We start from the raw sequence: 24,372 nt of genomic DNA, 5'->3' as shown, positions 1-24,372 counted from the left end.
TTGCTATATACAATTTTGTATAGTAATAATATTCTTACTAAGTAATTGTATAGTAATAATATTCTACTATTAATGATATTCTTAATAGTGTATAGTAATAATATTCATACTAAAACACAGTGAAGTGCTACAACGATGCAGGAATCACGAGCATTCATCGCTTTCGCTGGTGTGAGTCTGTGCTAGAGTGACAATAGCATTACTTTTCGTCTTTATTTTAATTTCTATTTTAACAAATTAAGTATTCCTTTAACGATCTAGACTAAACTTGGTATAGAAGTAGATCTTGACTTGGTAATCATGTGACATATTTTCCAGTGCGGACATTTGGTTGTCAAGTTATTGACTATCAGTTATGGTTTCGAGTTCAAATGTATTTAAAAATAATTAATTAATTAATTAATTAATTAAGGGGAAAATACACGGAACAAACCTGTTAAACATGAATCTAAGGTTAAACGTTAAGAAATTTCGATAATTGTTATTTATAAGAAGAATTAAGGGTAAATACATGAAACAAACCTGTTACACGTTAATATAAAATTAAACCTTCAGAAATTTCAGTAATTACTATTTGGAACAAGAATTAGGGGCAAATACACAGAACAAACCTCGTTAACGTTAATCTAAGTTTAAGCGTTAAGGAATTTCATGAATTGCTATTTATAACAAGGATTAGGGGAAAATATATGGAATAAATCTATTAAACGTTAATCTGAGGTTAATCATTAAGAAATTCAAGTAATTGTTATTTCTAACAAGAATTGGGGGAAAATACATGGAGCATACCTGTTAAACGTTAACCTAAGCTTAAGCTTTTATAGGTTAAAAGCCAAATAAACGCAATATGTACTTATAATAAATATTAGGCCTACTAAAATTACTAAAAGATGATTACTTTGGAATCGCGAAACTCATAAGTAGGTCTAATTCATTATCTAAATTAAGAGAAATGCACTGAAATACATATGCAAGTAAAATATATATACGCATTAAGCATTCGGAAGTGCTTTTACCAATACGGAGCTCCCACTCTTGATCAAATTTTTGGTTGGAAATAAAATGCTACGAAATTATGCATCAACCCAATAAAGTAATGTATCATATAGGAACAAAAAAAGAACGCTAAATCATTCAGGTTAGGTCCTTCTGTCACGTTCTGTGGGATCACGAAGGTGGATGATGAATGAAAGTGAACATTTATGAAAAGACTTGTTGAAAAGAGAGTATGGGAAGAAACGGGAGAACCTGAAGAAAACCCACAAATATGATGTTGTCTACCACAAAGTTACATTGCCTGGGATCGAGCCAGGGACCTCTCGCACCAGAAGTAAGAGCTCTGCCACTGAATAACCGTGATCCCATCATATATAGAAGAATACACTAAATATTACACTAAGCAGTGTAGGAAGAACCCATCAAAAATACACTTAACCGGTTTCAAAAATCATTTCTTCAGTTACCTGGGTTGATAACGTAACTGTCTTAAACGTTTGAAGCTAATATAATCATATGATGTCTAACTTCAGGTGCTGACTAAAGATATGAGGAGTATCTATTACGAGGCAGTGGTAATTTCAGATTTCCTTAGGGGGTGAACATCATCATCATCATCATCATCATCATAGGTATTCTACTACTAGTGACAGATCACTTGTCGCAACTCAGAAGCTTCCATGCTACACGGTGTTCAGCTAACCTCTTCGTCTCTACGCACGATTTTTCTGTTTTGATATCGTCCGTTAATGGTAGTTCCCTTCGTCCCCTCTCTCTCTTTCCTACCACCATACCCTCTAGCACGTTCCTTATGATACAGATCCTTCTTAGTCAATGTCCCAACCAGTTTCTCTTTCTCTTCTTCATAATATCTAAAACTGTTCTTTTCACCCCACCATTTCTAAGATTCATTCGAGTAGTACTGCCTAAAATACAGGTAATCCACATTGAACACAGTCAAAGATATGCCCTGGGTGGAATTTCACGCCCGGACTATCGCCTGAAATGATCAGTGATAGTGATTAAGGGTGTGGTTTAGACAAAGTAGCTATTAATTAGTAGTCAAATATTTAGGAAATATCAAACTGTGTGGTACTAATCAGATAAAATAATATTCCTTGGCTTTTTTTTAACAATCTAAATAATATTAACAATCTAAAACTTCAGCTTGCAGTTCAAACCCTGGCAATTCTGTACAGTAGAGTGTCAAACAATTCTTTTGTTTGTGTGACGAGCATGAGAAATGTGGTGTGGGCAGAGAATAATGACGGATTCACCCTTGTTTTACCTTATGTGCTTTGGTATTTAGACATGGGCTTAGCTGGGTACCATTATCTCCTGCGTATGTCCCGTGAAAAGCGTCTTCTCTCTAGTGGGCGGACCTGTTCTTGTCGCCAAGGTGGACTGGATGGACTCGCTTCAGGTCCATTGCACACACAAAAGAAGAAAGAGAACAAACAAAACCTGTAAGCTTGCTTGCGACAGTAATATATTGACCTACTCGCACACAGATTTAACATTTACCTGGTTCAAAGGGGATTTTTTTTAAAAGTATCATTCGATACGCACATTTAATTTATTTATTACCTCCAAATAGTATTGTTATTCCATATTTGGTATAGTAGTTTCATGCGTGCGTAGTCTGGAGGCTGTGTAATGGGATGGGAAAAGTGAATTCTCTTAGATACGTTTTCTCCTACTAGTAACTTTGGAATGAATTTTACACTGTTTTCACATAGTTTCGTGGAAATTAAAGAGACATTGATATAATTTAAGCAGTGGTGTCCAACAAGTTCAATCTTAAATCTTTTCAGGACAAGCCTGATTTATATATATATATATATATATATATATATATATATATGTACAGGATGACAGTGATTTGACCCAGAAATGAAAACGGTGCCTTCGCGGATAGCGTTTAAGTCGACACACAAAGGGGGAATACCGAGACATAATGAAAGTAGGACTTGTTGGTCCCGTGCTCTGAGGCCATACGGTTAGCGCACTGGACTGCAGAATCAGAGGTTCTGAGGTCGACTCTTGCGCAGAGTAACATTTTTATGTGTTTTCTGTACTCAAATAATTTATTCATACATTTTAACTTCGATAAAAAAATAATGTTTTGTCTATAATTTATTAACTTTCAAGAGAATACAAATGGCGACAAAAATTGTTTTTGTTGTATATAACTCCATTACAAAGACCCTACTAAGACACTAACCCTATTACAAAGAACCACTTCATAAAGGTAGTTTGCAAAACAATTATCGAAACAATTGTGAGACAAGACAATAATTGTGCAAGACAATTATTGTGTATTGTATGCAACTTGAATAAAGTATTAATTCAAGTTAAAACGTATGGAATTATTATTTGAGGAAAGAACAAAATAAAAACGTTACGTTGAGCGGAGATCGAACTCAGGACCTCTGACTCAGCAGTCCAGTACACTAACCGTATGATCACAGTGTACAGGACTGAAAACTCACATTTTCATAATGTTTTGCTAGCTTCCCCCCCTTTTGTGTGTGTGTGTGTGTGTCGATTCAAGCGCCATCCGTGAAGGCACCGTCTTCAATTCTGGGTCAAATCAGTCACTTTTCTTTTATTTTTAAGAATGCAAATGTGCAATAAGAAATGGGGGTTCCCATTTAAAATTTAAAATTTATCCCCGTACATCCGAAGGAGTAGGGATAGGGGATTGCGTTTGGTATCATTGGTTAGCTTTATCAAAACTATTTAACGTTTTTTTTTTTAATTATTATTTTGCTGATCTGTACATTTTGCGAAATATTGGACCGACCCGGGACTTTTTCCGCACCCTATATATATAGTATATGTGTGTGTATGTTTGTTTGAGACTGATTTTCAACCTTTTCAAGTAGGGAACCTGTTTTGTTAGTCATGACGTTGTACCGATCACTCTACTCTTGTTTTCCTTGAAAGCAAATGTATGTATTTTTTAAAAATGTTTTGAGTATATACCACTGTATATTTATATTTTAAAAATAGTATTAATTTAAAATTTCCATAATTTTATATTGATGTCCCCCTCCCTCCTCATGTGTTACTGTAGACAAACATTTTGCATTTTTTTTCTGTACTGCGCCTTTCATATACAATTCCTCTGAATCCGAGGTCTTACCAAAAATTCGAATGGGTATCTTAAGGAAGCATCTCTATTCCCTTTTTATTTCATTCCAGGTCAAATATCTAACCAAATTTAATGCGCCTCTAACCTTAAAGTATTCCGATATTATTATTATTATTATTATTATTATTATTATTATTATTATTATTATTATTATTATTATTATTATTATTATTATTATTATTAAGTATTTGCATTTTGGCAGCTCCTGGACCTAATGAGTTTTTTTCTTTTTTTTTAAATTTTAGGTTTGGGTCTGGGCAAGTTTCTTCCATGTTTCTCGATCTTCAGCTTTAACTCCCAATATTTTCTTCTAGTTTTCAAATTATCCATCAGTTATATTCATCTTGCTATTCTGCTAAATTGCTATTCCTCCTATGCCTAAATTACTGCAGTTTTGCTATACATTCATACTGGATTTTTTTTCTTCTTTAATATTTAAAACTTTCTATCTAAAGAAGAATAAGAGAAAAAAACTAATATATATATATATATATATATATATATATATATATATATATATATATATATATATATATATAGATAGATAGATAGATAGATAGATAGATAGATAGATAGATAGATAGATAGATAGTGAAAGAACTAATTAGTTCATCATTCCTTCCAAATTGAGTTCACGAAGACCATACACAAATAACATATATGTGTATTCATTGTTCAAAGAGATGGCAATCTTGTGCTTTTAGTGCAGTAATATCCCTGATTAAATTTTATGTAGATCTTGTATTATTTGTCAAGCTCAATTTGCGACGTAACAGAAACAATCACGTTTGAATAGAAAGAAGACATCTACCTGTGCTATCAGGCAGACAGCCATTGGGTTTAGCAGTTTCTCTAATCTACTTTACTAAATATATTCACAAGAAAGTTGAGTTCCAATGTAGTTAAGCGAAGAGAAGGAGAATTAAGTGTGATTGCTTATCCTTAGAACTCCCAAAATATTTTGTTCTCTCTGCTGGTCTAGCTGTTAGCGCGCACAGATCCGATTGCGTGTTCGATTCTCGGTGGGAGAGCTTTATGTGTGACATTGATTCGTATTCCACCTTAAATTATAGGTATCCACGTCTCACACATAGAGTTGTCATCCGGTCCGATTTTGGAGAAAATATCTCATGTCCTGATGTGACTCTGTCGGGATTCTAAAGTGTTCCGACTTCTATGTTTATTAATAAATTTGTAGTCATTGTCTTTATTAGTGAAACTTAGTTTCCACGTTATTATACAGAGCTTTCAAAATAAAAGGAAACCTCAGGATAGCGGCAGGTAGGTAGGTAGCAATGTGCCTGACAACAGCAAGTCTAGAGGCTTTGTAAATGTTGAAGATCGAGTTCTCAAGGGAGAAACTAACCAGGGATATACATTTAAATCGGAGCAGCAGCAGATCTGGGAGTGGCAGGAACTGAAGCAAGAAAAACAACAAATGGCATTAGTATTGTTATTGTAACAAAAATCATATTAAAGTACTGGAATAGTTCACTATTTCTATTTTTTTTTTATTTCGGATGTATCTTTTTACGTAACATGTAGGCCTATACATAGGGTACATACCATTCAAATTCAAAATATTTTTATTATAAATTTTATAGGGCCTATAATTATGATGTAAATTGTTTCAATTTTCTCTTATCAATTAGACATACTTATATGGTTCGCTCTTAATATTACATTACTAGCAGCGTTCACCCCGCTTCGCTGCGGTCACCCCGGAACGCAATAAACTTTGTTACTTAGATAATTTTTACTTTTTCGCTTTCAAGTGATATGATAAAAACCATAGAAGATTGCAGTAAATCTTAACATTATATCGCCTGTCATTTATGTTAACCCGCCCCGCTTCGCTGCGGTCATCCCGGTGCTGGCATATTGTAAAAGTGTCTGTAAAAATAAGCAAATCAATTAAAAAATTTTAAACAGAAGATTCAAGCTATTTTCCGCTGTATATCGCCTGTCATTTATGTTAACCCGCCGAGTGACACGGTCATGCGGGTTGCATATAAATACGTTTATTTTTACCTATGATGAACTAATAACAAAGGATTTGTACGTTATGGACACTTGAATGGTCAATTATCTCAAGACACTGGTAATTAAAAATTAAAGTGATATGATAAAAACCATCTAGGGTCCAAATCCTAATAACCCCCCAAAAATGAAAGAAATTGGTTCAGCCGTATTAGCGTGATGAGCGGACAAAGGATTTTGTACGTTCTCTTTTATATATATAGATTACGGAAAAACAAAAGTTTGGCACATTCCCCCAATAATGTATGAAGTGTCCCGACACTGCTTTGTAAAGTTGGCAAAATCTCTGAAGTATCCCGACATTTTGCTTTGGAAAGGTGGCAAGGAGCGTGAAGTGTTCCAACATTTTGCTTTGGAATGGTGGCAAAAAAAAAAAAAAAAAAAAAATGAAGAGTTCCGACATTTTGATTTGGAAAGGTGGCAAAAAACGTGGTGTCCCGACATTTGGCTTTAGAAAAGTAGAGAAAAGCATGAAGTGTCCCGACATTTTGCTTTGGAAAAGTGGCAAAAAAGCATTAAGTGTCCCGACATTTTGCTCTGGAAAGGTGGCAAAAAGCATGAAGTGCCCCGACATTTTGCTTTGGAATGGTGGCAACCCTAAGAGTATTTGCACACGTCCCCGGCAATGCCGGATCCGGCACCGACAATGTCGGAACCGGAACCGGGGCTGCTTTGCACACGCAGCCGGCAAAACCGGAGCCGGATCCGGCAATGTCGGTGCCGGCGCTGCTTTGCACACACATCCCGGTAATGCCGGTGCCGAAAGGTAGTTTGAGTTTGAACGTGAAGGAGAGAACATGAGTTCGTTTTATACATTATATGAAAAGCTGCGTACATATGATTCGAAATTTTTTTATTAATTACTTTCGCATGTCTAAACAAACGTTCGATTTCTTAGTACAACGAATTAGTAATCATATTCAGCGCTGTTCAGATTTTTTTATTTATTTATTTATTTATTTATTTTTTTTTATTTATTTATTTTTTTTGCAAGAGCCGTGTAATATTACAGACTGACTTGAATAAATGGAAGGGTCGTTCAATATCTGAGAAATAGCTCAATGCAAAGAACAAGGTTAATTGTATTACGTCAATCAAGTGACGTAGGAGCATTAACGTCTAAATCCCCAAATATCTTTTCTTAGTACACAAAGGTATATTTGCTCTTTGTGTGTGTGGATGTGTGCGCATGAGGTATATGGCCTTCTTTTGGTTTCTTTCTCTTTTTTTCACTTTTGTTGCCATAATTTTAACATCTATATAAATTTCTCAAAATTGAAACATGCTGAGATCAAGCTATTTAAAATAATAATAATAATAATAATAATAATAATAATAATAATAATAATAATAATAATAATAATAATAATAATAATAAGCTCTACAAAGGCAACATTGCGGCTGCCTATTCACTCAGTATACAATCGTTCTATGGAACAAATACCAGACAAGACAGAGTACATATTTTTATTATGATCTATACGGTAAAACAGTATGCAACCACAAGAATAGAAATTTTCTTGTTCTGTTTGTGCATTTTCAGTTCTTTCTGTAGCTGTGTTGTAGTTTTTATTTATTTTAATTTTATTTACAACCTTTGTTATGCTTGAAAATGCCTACTTCTACGATTATGATGGATATTTATACCGTACATACTGGCTTGCATAATTAACAGGATAAGCACTGGACAACTATCCTAGATTCATAATTTCTTCGTATCTCCATTTTGTTCATTTCCGCCAAGTTGATTTTTTAAAAATTATGACTTCATATATGCTAAGACATATTCTCTATCAAAACGAATCCAACGACCCGTTTGTTTAAATCGTTTAAGTAAGTTTCAGCTGTAGAAGATAACAAATTAATATACATACATACATGTGTGAAACTCACTTTACGCGTTGCCGTAGTTGGATAATTCAAACAAGATCCGAATTTCCCTTGCTGAGAATTTATGTAAATAGCAAGCCACTATATATGTGGTACCTCACAGCCATTTTTATTATTTCATTCTTCATTATATATTCATATGATGTGAAAAAAAGAAAATAACAAAAAACCTGAAGTAAACAAAAAAATCCAAATACAGGAAAAGAAACAAGAATACACAACACCTTGCCACTCACTCACTGTAGCTAGATTGAAGAAACTTATCAACAAGCCGGCTCCGTCTTTGCCGGCTGCGTGTGCATCTACGCATAATACAACATTGCCGCCGACAAAACCGGAGCCGGAGCCGGCACCGACATGTCGGCGGCTAGTCCGGCTGCATTTGCCGGAGCCGGGAGTTCCACCGGCTTTTTTGCCGGGTCGGAAAGCGTGTGCCAGCTACCATTTGATTACATTGCCGCCGACTCCATCGCCGGCATTGTCGGAACCGGATCCGGCATTGCCGGGGACGTGTGCAAACGCTGTAAGGAACATGTGGAAGCACACTAAATGTTCTTTTTTAAAAAAAAGAAAAATGTAAAGCTTTTATCACAATGGAGCCACTCGCTATGATTTGTGCTCGAAGGACAGTTGGAGGTTCCTTGAAAAGTACTATATAAATACAATAAAATTATTACTTATTGTTTTGGATCTTGGAATTTAACTTCCTTGAAGACAATATTCTCCCGTTGAATACATAAGATACCGGCTTTTCTCTATATAAAGATAGCACGTTTGAAGGCCGCTGCCGATGCTAAAGGATTTGTTCCATCCGACAGCTCTCAAACAGTCTCCGCCCCTTTATAATCATGACGGATGACCAAGTTTTGACACAAACTAAAACATCATGTCGCATGCCAACACTGACCTTGAGCATTTGCTTGACAAGTGGCGCTCACCAAGGTGAAAGGTTAACATTACTGGATATGGTGTTTCGTTTACAACTTGTTCCTTAACAACTCTTCAAACATATTTATTTTTAGTTAGACAGTCCATTGTGAACAGTTGAGTAGTTTAGGAAGTCTACAACGACACTAATTTGTATTAATCTAAATTGCAAATTTGTTTAAAACCAATTTCAAGGTCGAGAAGACGTCAAAACATCTCACTTCTCTAATACAAATATATATATATATATATATATATATATATATATATATATATATATATATATATATATATATATATATATATATATATGCGGAAATGTGTCTGGAACCGCTACTCATAAGAAATACAAATTGCTAGTTTGTCTTTTGGCGGTTTCCATTACTGGAAGAAGCCATTTCGGGTTTCCACTCCCACGCAGTTTACAATCAATTGTCTCTTTCTTATTTAGTATGTTTCAATTTTATTTCATGCTGTTCTGTCGTTCTTATGACAGTGTTTTAAAGACATGTCATTCATGACAATTGAAAATTTTCAATTTTGCTTCCCGTACAAGGCAAGTGGAATGATCCTAAAATTGGTCCCGGTAAAATTAAGATAGTTTTGAAAATTCCGGTTGGATTGCAGGTATTCCGGTACAAAATTATTATAGGACAATATACGTATATTAAAGGTATTACATTATAAAACAATGTTATTTCGACTGCATTTTCAAAAGAAAAAGAACTTGAAGAATCTGAATTAGAGATTACAAGTCTTAATTATATGAGTCGGTTTCGCGGAGGTTCACCTGAAAGTTTAAGATTTCTGTTGAACTGGAAGTGGATTCCCATACCTCTATCCTTTCCACCTTTGTTCTATGTTTTCTCTCTCTTTTCTCTCCCCAGATTGTAAAGTGTCCTTGTGTTGGCCAGTTGGAAATGACTTCTTCGTTTGATAACACAATAGTCTCAGAGGTTTTATATTACTAATATTAAGACTATATAGGTAGAGATGAGCAAATTCATCTGCAGCAGACACATTCAAGCATCGCAGGTGAGCCAATACAGATGTGTACGAAATTCCACTCATTTTATCCTGGAATAAAGTTGGTTGATAGGGAATTTCACGTCCTTTTCAGCATCGAGGTTATAAAGTGGAATCCAAACGACATGAGGACTGGGTCTACTCCTCCAAAGGCGGGCATGTTAACCATATAACCATTAACACATGACTAACATGAAAATTAACACATTATCTTTTCTTGTTTATTAATTTAAAAGGACCAACATCAATCAAGCTAATAAAGTTTGACTGCGCCGATACTAAATCTGAACAAGGATAATAGATATATAATTTACATCTTTACTAAAATTTGTTGTTTTTGCAAATGAAACTTTATTACTTTGCTTGATAATTATCATTCTAAGTAATCAAACAAAAAAGATCATTTGTAATTTGCATATTATTAACAGTAAATTTTAAACTTGAAAAAATGAAAAATATTAACATTTCATTGGATATATGTTCATAAATTTTAAAGGTTAGAAGATTTGAATAGAGAAATGTAGGGCACAACACAGACTTAATTTTCATGATTCTCAAACGAGAAGTTTCTTGAAAAATTCAGAACTTTAAACCAATTACTATTTAAATACAGATTTTAAGGTGTGAGCGAAAGTTTATAGAGGTCACCACTCGTATACTTGTATATATTAGCCAATTTATACGAGAATAACACAAAACATTATATATATATATAAGAATATTTAATGCGTCTTCAATACCATACACACACTACTGAATATTTAAAAGAAAATGCCAATATGTTTAATATCTATCGTTTTTCTGGAAGCATTTGATTTGTTGGAGCATAACTATTTGTGTGCAGTTTTATCTGCCTTTAAATCGGAACCACATATTTTTTTTTCTAAGTACACAAGCTCTATACTATAAGAATGCTTACGGATTAATGGCCTCTTAAATACACCAATGAAAACGCGAGAATGAATATGTCAAGGTTGCTCATTATTCATGTGGCAATAGAACGATTATTACCAACACCCATATAAACTACAAAGGATAATAATCTGCGCAATATCGAAAAGACAACCGTTGTTCCTTTTCGAGATGATATGACGGCAATATATACGAACGAATGATGCATTATATAAAATATACTTTAAAAATATATTGCTCTGGAAATGGGCCTAACATAAATATCAACGAAATTGATATATAATGCTTAATAATTGATATGGATAGAATTTTGATATGATATGATTTCGAGTGAAAAACTAAATTTTAGGGAAGACCTTCATGTGTAGATAAAAAAAAAAAAACTTCAAAATGTAGAAATATGAATTCCAATTATCAATATAAAAATGAAATAAAATGAAATCTCTTAATTTAACGTCCCACGATTATGCCCTTTAGGCTAAGGGAGACGGATGTTTAAGGCAAGTGAATGATAATGGAAGAATTGGTGGAATGAAAATTTGGGAGGAAACGGGAGTATCCTGAGAAAACATACCGACACGATATTGTCCACCCCAAATTTACTTGGCCGAGAATCGAAGGAGGGACCCCACGTATCAGAGATAAACCCTCTACCATGAGCTACCGTGCCCCCAATTGTTAATATAAGTAGAGGTGACGTGATGGTAAGCAAATGTTGAAGAATAAATCTAGTACAACGTTCATAGTGTGAAAATTCATACATATAATAAAAAAAAATGATATCCTGATCAGAGTATCAAATGCCAGATATATGTAAAAAAACAAAAACAAAATACAATCAGTCACGAAGATTGTTCGATTGTGTGCTATTTTAGAAATGAAATGAATCTTTTAGTTTTACGTCCCACGATTACGCAGTGTAGGTTAAAGGAGATAGTGATGGAGATAGTGAGTAAATGAAATGGTGCAATGAAGAAAATTGGAGCAAACGAGAGAACCCCGAGAAAATCCACGTAACAATGTTTGTGGCCAATTGAAAGAACTGTTCCCAGTTGGGCTCCGCAGTAGAGTATAATAAACTTTTATATATTTTTTTGACTCGACAGACCTTGGTACAATTTGGCTAGAACCCGTGGAGAGACCAACATTATTCTCAAACGAACGCCGCACATTCTAAAACGACTTTGAATATGGTGTTACTGAATACTAGCCGACTATCTCTAGAAGAGTCCGTTCTAATTAGTTTAGCGTTTATTTTAAGTATAATTCGAGCATTTTGATTAACAGACTTGTGAAAACATCTTACCAGTCAATAACAGAAAGAGCAGATCCTGAGACTGACCATAGACCTACTACACCCACCCACACACATCCATACATATGATGAAACGTAATTGAAACTTAAAACAATGCAGATAGACACATACATGAATATATTTTAGTGACTTTTAATTTAAAATTGGAGTCATTTTATTTCTCTTTTAGCGACTTTCTGTGTCAATGTTTTGGAAACATAGTAAGTTAACGTGCTAAAAAATAATAAATAAAGAAAGGTGTAGAAACTAGATACCGTTAACAGTAGAAAACCATTCTATTACTATTTTGTTTCAATCTATTATAAAATTTACAATCAATAAATTCTGAAATATGTTACTCCAACTTCATTCACATTTTGAAACGAATATGTATCTAGTAGGCATATCAAGATTAAGAATTCTGTAGCTTGATAGATGGCACTACACGTTAAACAAAGAACTTAGACCTTTTGGTAAAGATAACAGAAAATTCATACACCATGTGTAAAAATGTGTTGAAATAAACTAAAAGATTAACCATATATAGCATCCAGTAGAATACAATAACAATTCATAGCAATTCTTTGTCTTTCAAAGTAAAATACTTGCAAATAATCTTTAATTATTAAACATACTTGTTCGATAAACTTTTAAAGGGTAATAATGTGCAAATCAAGTCAAATGATAAATACGATTTTAGAAATGTACAGCGTGGTCCGGAAGTGGGCATATCCCTAATTGGTGTTTTCTGACGGTTTTAGGTTTTACCCACATTTGTTTGGTAATCTTGCTGGGCATTGTCTGGCATCATTGCTATCCATGTTCATTTGTTTTCTGTTGTTTTCTGCTTGGTAACAATTATTTGCAGTGAAGTTGGAGTAATCAACCATGTGTGATCAAAGCCCATAGAGGGTATGTAACATTGAATAGAGATTAGTTGTTGCGGTTTGGCTTCACGAAAGACGTTACACAGGTGACAGCATAGAAAGTGTTAAGGTGGATCACCACCCGGAAATCAGTACATATTTTAGCTCATTCCCTTAACTACTGCGCAATGAAACGTTACATATTATTAATATTGTACTATAAGATAGAGTGATGTTTCAGCTACAACACAGGACACTGATTCATTTAGTTGTGTCTCCTGATATCGAAAAATGTAACAAATAAAAGAAAATATTTGATTCGTTTTACCATGAGCACACAAGAGGCACTTGCTGGTAGATCTTACTAGAAGTGCTCCGTTTTATGAAATGTTTGTTTGTATGTGTAAAGTATTTTAAGGTAACAATCTTATCATGGAATAGATATATTGTTTGATCGTTTTTCGTGTTATGTTTCATATTTTATTTAAATATTAATTTACATTTAAGGAAATAGATTTTGAGACGAAACTTGCGCAGAACGCCATAATGCGTTGTTGCTAAATTTGTACGTTTACTGTAGTAGTCACAATAAGAAAATTCATGGATTTTAGGGTTGCAGTGCGAGAAGAGGAATTGCGGTGAGGTTCTCCAGTAAGTATCCAAGCGTAATTCCATGATTACTCCTTTTATTATCTGGCATCAGTAAACACTCGACACTATCTTGGAACGCCGCACTATTCAAGCAGCGTTTAGCATAGCACCGAGAACACCTAGTAATCCATCTTAAAGCGAAATTTACAGACCGCTTTGGTATTAATCCACCAAGGAATCTGTGGACTCCGGAGTGTCTCTGCAAAACTTCTGCGAGAACTTCAAAATACTATGCTGTTGAAACTAAAGGGGAGGTACGCCCTCTTCCGGACCACCCTGTATTCTGTGAAATCTAAACATATGTTATTGTGAAACAAGTACTAAGAAATGTAAACTGTCCAAGTTTTCTTTAAGCATAGCATAAGTGTTCTACAGTATGTGGGCACTTCGCGTAACACTTCACACATATCATCTCGATAGTCTATCTCCTGTCAAACCCTTTGTTGCGGTCAATATTAGGAATTTATTTCATGCTCGCTGCTGACTTAGTGGTAGAAAGTGTAAACACTGCTTGGAAACTAGACTCTGAAAGTTAAACTTTCGAAGCGCATGTTTCGCAATAACATGTGTTTATTTAATTTCACAAAATAAATTTCTGAAACCGAGTCCATCATTTTGACTTGCGCTGTACAATATAATAACTGTCCCTAGCAATTTTTAGTCTTTCAAAATAAAATACCTGCTAATAATCTTTATTTAAAATGTAATACGTACCTGCTTGTTCGATAAACCATCAATCCAAGAATTCCATTAAATACGTTTGACTCATATGCTTCATTTTTCTCATAAAGAATTTTTTTTAAAAAAAAAAAAGTAGATAAATTTAATAACGAATGTTCTTACAAAATGCACTGAAAGTGAGTTCTGTTTGTTTGTTTGTTTTTGGTGATATAAAATGTAAAAGACGACACTAACACTAAAAATATTGGGCGCTCTTCGTAATACTAAGCGTTTATTTATTTTAATGGATACTAGCTGAACCTATGCTATTTACACAGCGCATAGTTCTAATATGAGCGCGAATTTCCCTCCCACTTCTCACTATATCTGTGCAAATTCCTTTGCGGACACAAGTAAAGGACAGGAAGACTCTCGTGAATGTAGTATTTTAATATATACAATGTTGGGAAGAGTTTGTGGCAAACTTGGATAAGTAATAGATGATACCAAATGAAAATATTTTTTCTTGTAATTCCATATATACTGTATGTACGCCTCATTGAGGGTCCACAAGCCTTCGAAGTTACAAGCTTACAATAGGTTTTGTCATTCAAATTAAAGCAAATCGCCTGAAATGTCCGTCAACCCGCTATACGTAGCTCCTCTACTGGTTGCCTTTCACTAGGATATCAATCTTAACGTCCTAGTGGCAACATTAAACTAATAGGGTCAAAAAACGACGCCTAAAATGTGGAATAGAAAAATAATGACTTTTTTTTTTTAATGAATGAGAACTAGCAGATCTACACAAAATTTGAAAGTCGACCAGCGAAAACGGCTCGTTTTTAGTACTTGTGGTTTTCGAGATCTCATTGTCGAAAGGATTAACCACAAACATATAATCTTTTCTTGACCACGGCAAAAATCTGTCATAACTATTATATTATTTAAAATAAATATTTATTGTTGGAAACAGACTTCATGATGATGGTAGTTACATTTACTAAGCTGACCTTCTATTTGAATACTACATTCATAAATCACGTTTAGGTCGCATTAGTTTAAGGTCATACCGATAGTGCTAAAGCAAATGGTCAAACAGATTCCATCATGAATTGCTTCATTGTTGTCAAATACAAGAACTCAATTCTCGAACAGTAGCGAACACCTGTTCTATTTCGTTAGGTATCAAAGTTTTGATATGAAAACTAGTCTTTTCTTTGTCACAAACAAGTTTATTTTCATTGAAGGTGGAAACAAGTTTTCTTTTTTCTTTTTTTTAACAGATGTAGAAGGAAAATCAAGAAATAAAGATAAAACAGCTAGTTGCACTGGAATTGCAAACTGATATATTGAGATTGAAGCTGGATATTGAATTATATAAAAAAGGATTATCTTCTTTCATCTGAAGGTGTGTTTGCTTTATCTTTCACTAACATAATAGATTATTATTTACAGAAGAAAATAGACACAACCAAATTGTGTTTGTAGTATTTAGGTCTTTCTGAGTGCGAGTGCTTTTCCCTACCCGTCGTTGATCACGATGCAATAGCATACTTGAAATCGTGGCTTTTAAGGTACGTATGTTCTTTCTGAAGAAAGGAGGAGAGGCAAATGATGTCATTGCACGGGGCGTAAAAAATTGCCTAGGGCCAGCCCTGCTTCAGAGTTCTTATTAGTATGAAAAATGTGTGTGAAATTTAAGTTATAACATTTTGACACTAAAGAAATAAACAGAAAAGTAACTTAATAACAATTTCGTTACTTTCTATGAAAATTGTGTTTAGTAAGTGATTTGTTCTTTCTTGTTCTATGCGCAGCGCGAATGATAAGAGATCTTTCCATTTTGAAACCACATAATGTAAAACGGCTGGCAACAACGAGGCTACTTTTGTATTCATGCCAAGCAAGAAAAATCAAGTACCATAATCTTCCAATTCAACCCTAACCTCCACTTACGGACGGGGTAGTGGTTAGCAGCAACTGCCTGCCACAGCTTGTACAGAATTGTGTAGGCGACTGGTTCATGAGCTTCCATAATACGCCTACCTACGAAACAACATTGTTACTCTTCTTTTTTACATTTCTTTTCTTTTTTAAAAAAGTTTTATTTTAGTTTATTTTTATTTTTGGAAAGTGACAGACGGACAGCGAAATTAATTCAACTCAAAGAAAGGAAAGACGAGGTGAGTTTTTCTTATTTTTTTCTTTCTTTTCAATTTTATTTTGTTAGATTAGATTCTTGCTAGTTGAGAAGCCATCACCATACTTATAGTAGGCTTATCTAAATAAAACATCTTAAAATATATCGTTTTCATTGTATATGGGGGGATAAAATTAATGATTAAACGGTTTGGCTCAAATTTTAAATTGAATGAGAATTTGCGCACACTTTTCCGATTGGGTTTGCGCACAAATTTATTTTGCGTGGAAAATATACCGAACAGTCAGATCCGATTTTTCGCAAGGCTTCATGTTAAGAATAATCTTACCCAATATTAACAACAACTACTGGCGGTTCTTGAGGAAAGTCAGGAACATGATGGCTCAGTGGAAGAGTGCTTACCTCTTATGTGTATCGGGTCCCTGGTTCGATCCCTGGTCAAGCAAGTTTGTGGTAGACAACATCGTGTCCATGGGTTTTTCTCGGGATACTCCGTTTCCTTCCATATTTTCATTACACTAATTCTTCCATGATCAGTCACTTGCCTTAAGAGTCTTCATCCCGGCGAAATTAAAATACCGCTAATTTTACAGTAATTATGTAATATCTTCAAATAGATAAAAGATAATTGAAATATGCAACAAGAGCACTCTAGACAATATTATTTTGCGTGAGGTACCGTTATCACAAGTCACCTAGCGGCTTTCCGTTTTCAGCTGTTTAGAAACGCGAAAATAAATGCCGATTTTCAAAATGTCTCGAAATCGAAAGCAGATAAGTGAGTCGTGATAACGGTATCTCATGTAAAATTATATTGTCTAGGGTGCTCTTGTTCCACATTTCGATTATCTTTTATCTATTTGAAGATATCACATAATTATTGTAAAATTAGCGGTATTTTAATTTCGCCGGGATGAAGAAAAAAAATGAAATGAAATCTTTAAGTTTTACGTCCCACGGTTATGCCGGCTAGGCTAAAGGATACGGTGATGATGAGAAATAATTGAAACAGTGGAATGAAGAAAGTGAGAGGAAACGGGAGAACCCCGAGAAAAACCCATGCACACGGTGTTTATCCACCACAAAGCTTACTTGGCCCGAACTGGGGTTGAACCAAGGACCCCTTACACCAGAAATGAAAGCTCTACCACTGAGCTACCGCGGCCCCACATTTGCCTTAATTATCCGTCTCCCTGAGCCGAAAGGGCATAAATGTGGGACGTTAAACTCAAAGCTTTCATTTGTTTTTTTTCCCTCGAAAAAGAGTAGTATTCAAAGTGATTTTACGTCTTTGAAAAGTACGAGACGTGAAATCTCTCGTATATTTGTTTCTACTGGAAGTATTCTTGTCTCCATGGGCACCCGAAGGGGTAGGGGCAGGGGCTCGGCCCCACTGGCTCACGTGAAATGTATACATAATATAGCAAACCACTTATATTAAATACTGGATGTAATATAGCAACCATTGAGATGCCCCCTCTTAGAAAATTTTCTTCTCGCACCCATACTTGTCTCGTATTGTATCTTGTTACGAAAATTATGTCTCATCTCGTCTCGTAAGCAACAACTATTTACTACAAAAGACAAACTAATTAAAGTAGTTTAAAATTTGATTTTTAATAAATAAATTTATACAATATGAGTATTCTAAATACCTGGCTAGCTCAAAACGAATAAGGATACGCTATGAACATTTGCCCTTTTGAAAATGCCAAGGTCATTGTCGATGCAAGCTTTTTTTAAATCAGCCCACTAATATCATTTGTACCTACCATTCAATGTTAATTAGAAAAAAATATTAATGATCTTACTATTTCTTGCCTTTAAAGGTAGTGGGCGGCTACTTAAAACACCTGAACTTTTACAGAGAGAGAGATCGAGAACAAAATGAATTTGAAATGATACGTCATAGTCACTTTTATAAATATAAGCCTATTGTTGTTCTTTGTTGAAGTCTCTCCCCAGTACTGAGGCTATATGAAATGTGGATCCACAACTTCCGATGGTTCGGATTCCACATTAAAGCGTTCATATTTCAATGCTCTATCGATCCCGGGACCCCACGAACAAAGGCGCTCACGCTAGCCACTAAACCACAAGCGAGGCCAATCTATTGTGACTACGTTAACTTTAAAATGCTGCATTGGAAAATGAACGAAAAGAAAATACATGTTCTTTCGAGCGGAAATTGTGGATCTGTGTGCAATAGTTGTTTTATATGTATAGGGCATAATCTCTTCTTAAACTTTCACCTAAATGAAAGATTTATTTTAATATGTCTGTACAAGTTAAGATTTATTTATTTAACCCTCAGAGGCCATTTTATACTGGATATCTAACAACAACCATAACAATGGAAAGGATTTTGGAAGGTATCGGCCAGGGCCTGTTTAGTAGGTACCATCCCGGCACTTGCCTGGTAGGACTGAGGAAAACCCTGGAAAACCCCAGTCAGGATGGTCGGCAGCGGGAACCGAACCCACGACCTCCCGAATGCGAAGCCAAAGCCCTACCGCTTGAGCTGAATAAAACGTAAACGTTTGTTCAACTTTCTTTACGAAAAATAATGATATATCATATAATTAACTGTCTGGAGAGCTTATAACTGAGGGCACCTCATTTATATAGAAGAAGGCTATGTAGCTATTAGTTATCGCAGTTAAGAATACCAGGTGGACTCAGAACGATTAGTCGGAATAGAACAAATCTTCCAGGATGATTTATATACTTCTACAGCAGTGGCGGATCTAGCGTGAGGCAGAGGGACCTTAGGTCCCCCAGTTTTTTGACTGACAAAAATAACATATTTTTGAAAGTTTATAATAAACTCAGTCTGGGTTGTGTCTACCCCCAGTTTTTATCTTCTAGATCCGCCTGTGTTCTTTAGACCGTAGACGGAAGGAGAAAATATACTTACGTTCGGTATTTACTTTTGTCAGCGTTCCAACCAGAGCAAATTTTGTTCCATTTGACTTTTTTTTTTTTTTTTTTTTTTTTTAAAGGAAGTATAGCCCTCTGAAACGCCGTTGTATGTATAAGGATGCAATTTTGCTTTTTAAACTCTTATTCGCTGTCTGAGAGGTGGAAGAGGACACTAATTTCGTGACTCGGAATCAGACAGACTCGTGACCTGGAGGTAATGAAATATCGGCATCCACGAGTATGTACGAGTGTTCTAATATATTTCTAACAAACACGGTTATCTTTTCCACCTCTCTGTCTTCTTACTAAATCGATAATTTTCCTTCTTTTGTTAAGCACGTGTTTGTATGTGTATGTGTCAAAGCATTACACTGGAAGTTAACTACAACGTCGATCAAAGTGTAAACGCATGAGAATCACAGAAAAGAAAAGTAACATGTTATTCTTATGATGACTTATCAAAATGTAATGGAGCAAGCCAGTGAAACATATCGTGTAGAATATTGAGGTGCCACTGAGATAAACTAATGTTTTGTTAAATCTTTTTGTACTCTGTAGTCAAAATCAGTGTTGAATTCAGGTATGCTCAAGAGGGGGTTGAGCCTCCTCCAGAATATACATGAAGATTTTTGTTTTTCTAAAGAAAATTAATTTTTTCTTTTACCCAACCTAATGCTCTACTTAACAAACCGCGTTCTCGTATAAAGCCGAAGTTAAAAACTTGGAAATTAGATGCAGACGCACACAAACGCTTTACAACGTTAGTTAGGAAAAAATGGCAATATGTTGGTTTTTGCAAGAGAGCAGACAATAACAAGTCGTACGTTTTGTTGCGACAGATTCCTCCTCTCTCTATTGGAATCTACAACAGAGCCCCCCTTAAATTTTTATTGCCCCCTCTTGTACAAAAGTCTGAATTCAATACTGTTCAAAATGACTGCACTACTTTTCAGTAAGAGAAGAGGAATAAATATAAAACTTCATTTGAAATAGTGAAGATGATGTATTTATTGAAGTTTTCCTGGCGACGTATTGTGAACAGGTCTTCTCGGGCTAACAGCCAGGTAAATACTGTCAGTGAAGATGATACTTTGATTAAAAAAAAAAAAAAAAAAGTCACATCGGAAATCAGACATTTGAATATTCGATCTCGTGTAGTAGATATCATTTAGTCACTATAAAATTTTGCAATAATACTGTAAAAGCTGATATTTTGACTGTTTCTGTTCAATGAAACTGAGAAGCAAGACGCAAAACTAAGCGACTAGGACAAAGGTCATGACCTAAGTGATGGTTTGAAAGAAGATATGTATAGTTTGAGCACAAATATAAATATTTTTTCCTACAAGGTCAAGATCTTTTGGCAATACTATTCAAGGTTTAATAGACCAATATTTTTTGTGACTCCCGTTGATACTTCCAAGAGGCTGTCTGTTTATAACGGTGAAAATAATTGTACTTATTGATTACGTCATTCATGAACATCTTCCTCTCATTCACCCATCATTTCCAGCACAGTGATTACCATTTTTACTAACATGGGCCTCATTCGTCTTCAGCATTGCCTAGAGTAGCCCCTAGGCTGCAGATAATCTCATTTGTCTAATTATTATCATCCACGTGTTGTCTTGTGTATGCACCTCACCACATCTTTCACTCCCATTGCTATACTTGTACATATCATGAATTCCATACCTCATGATCATTCTCATTTTGTTATCCTTTATTTGTTTACAATATATTGTATGTTTATTTTCCTTGTGTATATACCTGCACCAAATGTTAAGGATTAATGTTCCTAAAGTCTCCACCACCAAAATTTCTTATTTATGTAAATGTTGTTGCTAATAAAGTTTAAAATCACTTAGCCCATCTAACATACTCATTCCATAGTTAACCATCAAGTCTCTTTCCTAAAAGAGGGCGTAACCCTCTGCAAGGCTGCTAGCCCGTAAGGCTAGCCTGTAAAAAAAAAATGTACTTATTGGCAAGAGCGCCGATCTTGGGGGCCCGGGCCCCCCAAAGCTCATGTGGGCCCCCTATTATATTTATGAATATACAATATTTGATATAACTTGAATGTAATTTATCTTAAAATCCTCATATATACACCTTCTGCATCTGAATGCCCACCCCCCCAAATTTACAGAGAAATCGGCGCCCTTGTTTATTTATTGGACGTTATACAGAATCGTTTTGACGTATGATTAGCATCATACTAAGGGCTTGACTACTCCTGGAAACATATATTAGTCGAACTCTTTAGTATGGTACTAATCACGCGTCAGAAGGACTGTGCATAAGGCCCACTGAGTCCAAATTGTTTACTAATGACCATTTGACAATTTTACTGCTGAAAGATTGCTTTAGTTTCTGAACTAAGTATATTTTTATTAATTATTCTAAACTAGACTCAACATAAAATACATATTATAATCTTTATTTCATGTGATCACGAAAAATGGAAATATATACTATTAACAGAAAACGCAACTATTTTCACCGAAATTGGAAGTTTCGTGTATCAGGTTGAAGAAACTTTTGCTTATGTTCCCAATTTTATGTAAAAGTTTCAGTTTACTTTTAAAACTAAATTGTGTTCTCTCTTGTCTCTATTACTTTTTTTTTTTTTTTTGCTTAACTTTATCCAGGCCGGTAGCCAGCCCAAAAATATAGGGGGGCCCGGTAGAAGTTAGGGGGGCGATCCAACCATATTATAGTTCATTTGCAAGCCTACAGTGAAAATTTTAGTGGGGCGGTAAAAATAAGGGGACCCGACCCCCTTGGGCCCCAAGGACCTATGCCCCCTAGACTTTATCTACTAAGATGAGTAATGAATTTCTTATTTTTGTGTCATCTATCGTTAATGGAATGAACTCTGTGTAGGTTTAGTAAACGGCTATTGAGATCATGTCATGAACGACGATTATATTTTTTTTAAATAATGAAAAAAATACGGAAATATTTTATGTTGCACTTGCAATCCACTCCTACCGTATTAATCATACATTTTTAAAATGTCTTTTCATGAGCAACAATATTTCATAAAGTTATAACTCATTGCCTTACCCTAACCTAAAGTAGAATGTAGTCTATAATAATTTTTATAACGACATTAATCGTTCAAGAGCTGTCAACAGTTCAGTGACCGGGAAATCAAAATTGGTCGCCAAGTATTGTTGCAAAGAGGCGGTTCCCACTAGTTGCTTTAAGCTACCGCCTCTCACATACAATTAAGTATAAAGCACACTGGAATACCTTGTACTAAAGGTGATCTTCAAAGAAATACGATACTAATGACTTCATAGAAATGTAGAGCCTGTAAGGGACAAGGGGTTGGCGAACTGGATGCTCGGCAGGAGGATGAAGCGGTTGCTTCTACGCAATTTTTCCCAACCTGTATGTTCCTACCCTATTTTCCAGTGACGCCCTAAAACTTACACGTAATTTACTCTATGGTTTATGACGAATACATGAAATGAAATGAAATCTGTGAGTTTTACGTCCCACAGTTATGTCGGTTAGGCTAAAGGAGACGGTGAGGATGAGAAATGAATGAAATGGTGGAATCAAGAAAGTGGAAGGAAACGGGAGAACCCTGAGGAAACACACGCACACGGTGTTTGTCCACTACAAAGTTTACTTGGCGAGGGCTGGGATCGAACCCGGGACCCCAAGCACCAGAGGTGAGCGCGCTACCACTGAGCCACCGCGTCCCCTTTATGATAAATACAACAAGAGAGTATTCATGATTTAACTAGAGGCGCAGCTTGGAGAAATGTGTGACAAAAATTTTACTGGTGTGTATATGGTGATATTGAACTGATCGCCATTATGTATAAGAAGGGTTTGTAAGTTACTATTGCAGGCAACCTTATGAAAGTTTCAGTATATTATTGCATAAAGTTCAGGTTTATTACGTTTCGGGGCTCTACGGTGGCTGAATGGTTGAGCGATCCTTCTGAAGTGAGAAGTTTCTAGTTCGATCACAGACCTTATGAATTTGTGTGGTCAACATCGTGTTCAACTGTTTTGTCGAGAGTTTCCCCACATTCTTCGAATTATTTTATAATCATTCACTTTCCTTAATCACCCGTCTTCTTTAGCCTAAAAAAGCATAGAGTGAAAACTTTATTTAAAGATTTCATTTTCATTATTTTATTATATAGCAGTCCAAGAGCCCGGAAAGATCATGAAAAAAAAAGTATGGAAAACTTTTTAAAAAATATTTTTGATTTTTTTTCCTTATCCGTAGATTGGTTCGTTGGATTGGATTTTACTGTCCCTTTCAGAATCGAGGCTACATGAGACTTGAAATTACTGCTTAACGTAGGATCCGTACCACATGAATGAGCTTCCGAACCACGTGAGAAGCGGTTAGCGTACGCGACTTCGGCGTGGGAGACCCGGGTTTGATTCCTTGCGGGAGATTATGTGGTTCGGATCCCACGTTAAGCTGTAGGTTCACGTCTCATGTAGCCTCGCTGTTAAAAGGCTGCTAAACTAAAAAAAATCAAATCAACCGAACCACATGAACTTCTACAGGGAAATTCAACCCAGATCTTCCGCATTGGAGGCGCGCACGGGAATTTTCTGGAACTTCATAGAATTTGCTTTATCGTTTATGATTCATACAATGAGAGGTTAATCATTGTTCTACTACGCCACTGTACTCACATTATTGTAGGCCTACCTGGATGAGGAAGTCGAGGACAAGTGTTTTTAAAATGATAAGTACGAGGGCATGAAATTGTTCGTGCCCTAAGGCGGCACCATTTTGTTTCGTTACAACTCTGTGGAAACCCAAAACTAATTTGGATTCTTTTAATATTACTTACTCTGGTCTTTATCAAAGTTGGGTAAGCA

At 35.3% G+C, this 24,372-nt stretch overlaps 2 protein-coding genes across 6 annotated transcripts in view; one reads left to right on the top strand and one right to left on the bottom strand.

Moving 5' to 3' along the window:
- LOC145694679 (uncharacterized) overlaps positions 1-24,372 on the bottom strand; it is a 368,626-nt gene that overhangs the window by 301,555 nt on the left and 42,699 nt on the right. The window lies entirely within an intron of this gene.
- Positions 16,402-24,372, top strand: part of LOC145694680 (beta-glucuronidase-like) — a 353,601-nt gene continuing 345,630 nt past the window's right edge. Inside the window, exon 1 of the mRNA XM_081771182.1 lies at positions 16,402-16,606. The gene's annotated coding sequence lies outside the window, so the exon portion shown is untranslated. The remainder of the gene's footprint in view (positions 16,607-24,372) is intronic.

The sequence above is a fragment of the Thermobia domestica genome, chromosome 9 (assembly GCF_964235325.1).
Source record: "Thermobia domestica chromosome 9, izTheDome1.hap1.1, whole genome shotgun sequence".
NCBI classification, from domain to species: domain Eukaryota; kingdom Metazoa; phylum Arthropoda; class Insecta; order Zygentoma; family Lepismatidae; genus Thermobia; species Thermobia domestica.
The sequence above is the reverse complement of the archived record's forward strand: the minus strand, read 5'-3'. Positions and strand labels throughout refer to the sequence as shown.